Raw genomic sequence first — 4,274 nt, 5'->3', positions numbered from 1 at the left:
GATTTAGATGATGCAGTGAAACTCCCTGGAGTTGAGCAGGGCTCCGCCTCATCACACCCAACCTTCCACCTATGCCACTACGGCTGTCAGGATAACTGACTCATATTGCGTTAAAAAGAATTACCATGATCACTAATGGGTAGTTAGGGACAGCGTTCCAGTTTAAAGGCTTTCATTGCCTGTGAAAGCTAGTGAGTAAATAACCATTTATCAGCCAGTCACTTAGAACATGACACACAGAACGACTTACCAGGACTTCCAAACACATAGAAGTCATAGATCATAATGGAGCATAAAAGTTACGTGTGAATAGGCTGTAAAACTGAACAACTGTTTACCTCCATGAAGGTTTTATTTACATGCCCTCCAGCAGGTACTTAAATATGCTTCACACTGAGGCTAGTGATCACAGCTTCCAGCAGAGCTCACGTTAAGTGGGGAAGCAGCTGGTGGATGCCGGTTGCAAGGTGATTTCAGGGGCCCGTTGAAGTCTTCTCTGGCCCCTCCCAAAACTCGTTTTGATTTCTTGATGCTGAGAATTCCTTGAACAGAAAACTAAAACTTTATTTCTATAATTACAGAAAATTCAATTTGACCAATGGAGTATTGGATTCAATATAAAACACAACTTAATGTACAAATAGCCGGTATTTATGGTGCTACATTCTTTACAGAGGGCTTCCTTATGTGCCATCTCCTTTACTGTCAAGCACTCCGGTAAGTTTAATAATTGCCCCCAATTATGAAATGTCTCGGAGAAGTTAAGTGACTTGTCTGAGATGGAGAGCTGGGACTGGAATCTGGAGCTTCTGATGAAGCCTCTGGTCAGGGCTGTTTCCACTGGGGCAGGCACTTGCGTAAAATATTCCGCAAATCTGTGACTTAAATGCATGCCTTCTTGAGAGCCAGATATGAAACGTGGTAGATGCCAACTGGAGAGTAGGGCCAGCAATCTTCCTGGGCCCTGCTCAGCTGGGAGCAGGCCTTGAGGTTTCTCCTAGGCAGTGCACACCCTTCCCCACTCCTGGTTGGTTCCTGGGTGGCACAAATAGTTAATGAACTTGCCAAAAAGTTGGAGGTTCGAGTCCCCCCAGAGGTGTCTCAGAAAAGAGGCCTGGCAATCTACTTCTGAAATCAACTGCTGGAAACCCTAAGGAGCCCAGTTTTACTCTGACGCACATGAGGTTGCGATGAGGCAGAATCTGCTGGATGGCAAGTGGTTCGATGCTTTGGTTTTAAGGTAGCAGTGTACCTGTGGGAATCCACACACTTCCCCTAATCTTGCTGGGTTGAATCCATTCGACACTTGGATTCCTTGGAGGGATTCTTGTTCTGACCTCCAGCCTCCTACACTGAAGTCCTGGAAGCTTGCTACTTCCTTGCCGGTCCTTGCCTCAAAGAGGCTGAGCCTTTTTTTTTTTTTTTAAGTTGTTTTTCAGTTTTTCTTTTTTTATTATTATTTTAAATTTCTATTGTGCTTAAAGCGAAAGTTTACAAATCAACTCAGTCTCTCACACAAAAACTTATATACACCTTGCTACATACACCCAATTGCTCTCCCCCTAATGAGAAAGCCCGCTCCCTCCCTCCACTCTCTCTTTTCATGTCCATTTTGCCAGCTTTTAACCCCCTCTACCTTCTCATCTCCCCTCCAGGCAGGAGATGCCAACATAGTCTCAAGTGTCCACCTGATCCAAGAAGCTCACTCCTCACCAGCATCCCTCTCCAACGCATATTCCAGTCCAATCCATGTCTGAAGAGTTGGCTTCGGGAATGGCTCCTGTCCTGGGCCAGCAGAAGGTCTGGGGTTCATGACCACTGGGGTCCTTCCAGTCTCAGTCAGACCATTAAGTCTGGTCTTATGAGAATTTGGGGTCTGCATCCCACTGCTCTCCTGCTCCCTCAGGGGTTCTCTGTTGCGTTCACTGTCAGGGCAGCCATCAGTTGTAGCTGGGCAACATCTAGTTCTTCTGGTCTGAGGATGATGTAGTCTCTGGTTTATGTGGCCCTTTCTGTGTCTTGGGCTCGTAATTACCTTGTGTCCTTGGTGTTCTTCATTCTCCTTTGATCCAGGTGGGTTGAGACCAATTGATGCATCTTAGATGGCTTCTTGCTAGCATTTAAGACCCCAGACACCACTTTTCAAAGTGGGATGCAGAATGTTTTCTTAAAAGATTTTATTATGCCAATTGACTTAGATGTCCCCTGAAACCATGGTCCCCAGACCGCTGCCCCTGCTACACTGGCCTTCAAAGCATTCAGTTTATTCAGGAAACTGCTTTTGGTTTAGTCCAGTTGTGCTGACCTCCCCTGTATTGTGTGCTGTCTTTCCCTTCACCTACCAACTAACTAGTGAATACCCCTCTCCCACCCTCCCACCCTCCCCCTTCTCCTGACCACAAAAGAATGTTTTCTTCTCAGTTTAAACTATTTCTCATGTTTTTATAATAGTGGTCTTATACAATATTTGTCCTTTTGCAACTGACTAATTTCACTCAGCATAATGCCTTCCAGGTTCCTCCATGTTATGAAATGTTTCACAGATTCCTCACTGTTCTTTATCGATGCATAGTATTCCATTGTGTGAATATACCATAATTTATCCATTCGTCCTTTGATGGACAACTTGGTTGCTTCCATGTTTTTGCTATTGTAAACAGTGCTGCAATAAACATGGGTGTGCAGATATCTGTTTGTGTAAAGGCTCTTATTCCTCTGGGATATATTCTGAGGAGTGGGATTGCTAGATCGTATGGTAGTTCTATTTCTAGCTTTTTAAGGAAGCACCAAATCGATTTCCAAAGTGGTTGTACCATTTTATATTCCCATCAGCAGTGTATAAGTGTTCCAATCTCTCCACAGCCTCTTCAACATTTATTATTTTGTGTTTTTTGGATTAATGCCAGCCTTGTTGGAGTGAGATGAAATCTCATGGTAGTTTTTGATCTGCATTTCTCTAATGGCTAATGATCGTGAACATTTCCTCAAGTATCTGGTTAGCTTGTCTTCTTTAGTGAAGTGTCTATTCATATCTTTTGCCCGTTTTTTAATTGGGTTATTTGTCTTTTTGCAGTTGAGTTTTTGCAGTATCATGTAGATTTTAGAGATCAGCTGATCAGAGATGTCATAGCTAAAAACTTTTCCCCAGTCTGTAGGTAGTCTTCTTATTCTTTTGGTGAAGTCTTTGGATGAGCGTAGGTGTTTGATTTTTAGAAGCTCCCAGTTATCTAGTTTTCACTGTGCATTCTTTTTTTTTTTTTTATTAACTTTTGTTAAGCTTCAAGTAAACGTTTACAAATCCAATCAGTCTGTCACATATAAGTTTACATACATCTTTCTCCGTACTCCCACTTGCTCTTCCCCTATTGAGTCAGCCCTTTCAGTCTCTCCTTTCGTGACAATTTTGCCAGCTTCCCTCTCTCTCTATCCTCCCATCCCCCCTCCAGACAAGAGTTGCCAACACACTCTCAAGTGTCCACTTGATATAATTAGCTCACTCTTCATCAGCATCTCTCTCCCACCCGCTGACCAGTCCCTTTCATGTCTGATGAGTTGTCTTCGGGGATGGTTCCTGTCCTGTGCCGACAGAAGGTCTGGGGAGCATGGCCGCCGGGATTCCTCTAGTCTCAGTCAGACCATTAAGTATGGTCTTTTTATGAGAATTTGGGGCCTGCATCCCACTGATCTCCTGCTCCCTCAGGGGTCCTCTGCTGTGCTCCCTGTCAGGGCAGTCATCGATTGTGGCCGGGCACCAACTAGTTCTTCTGGTCTCAGGATGATGTAGGTCTCTGGTTCATGTGGCCCTTTCTGTCTCTTGGGCTCTTAGTTGTCGTGTGACCTTGGTGTTCTTCATTTTCCTTTGCTCCAGGTGGGTTGAGACCAATTGATGCATCTTAGATGGATGCTTGTTAGCATTTAAGACCCCAGACGCCACATTTCAAAGTGGGATGCAGAATGTTTTCATAATAGAATTATTTTGCCAATTGACTTAGAAGTCCCCTCAAACCACGTTCCCCAGACCCCCGCCCCTGCTCCGCTGACCTTTGAAGCATTCATTTTATCCCGGAAACTTCTTTGCTTTTGGTCCAGTCCAATTGAGCTGACCTTCCATGTATTGAGTGTTGTCTTTCCCTTCACCCAAAGCAGTTCTTATCTACTGATTAATCAATAAAAAACCCTCTCCCTCCCTCCCTCCCTCCCCCCTTCGTAACCACAAAAGTATGTGTTCTTCTCAGTTTTTACTATTTCTCAAGATCTTATAATAGTGGTCTTAT

The 4,274-nt window shown here is 44.2% G+C and overlaps 1 protein-coding gene across 1 annotated transcript in view; it reads left to right on the top strand.

The window, feature by feature from the left end:
- The window catches only part of LOC126066778 (quinone oxidoreductase-like protein 2), a 178,479-nt gene extending 174,604 nt beyond the window's left edge, over nt 1-3,875 (top strand). Inside the window, exon 10 of the transcript XR_007515252.1 lies at nt 3,701-3,875. The gene's annotated coding sequence lies outside the window, so the exon portion shown is untranslated. The remainder of the gene's footprint in view (nt 1-3,700) is intronic.
- Nucleotides 3,876-4,274: the final 399 nt, after the last annotated feature.

Source organism: Elephas maximus, chromosome 24 (assembly GCF_024166365.1).
Source record: "Elephas maximus indicus isolate mEleMax1 chromosome 24, mEleMax1 primary haplotype, whole genome shotgun sequence".
In the NCBI taxonomy this organism is placed as follows: Eukaryota; Metazoa; Chordata; class Mammalia; order Proboscidea; family Elephantidae; genus Elephas; species Elephas maximus.
This window is presented reverse-complemented; position numbering and strand designations above follow the sequence as displayed.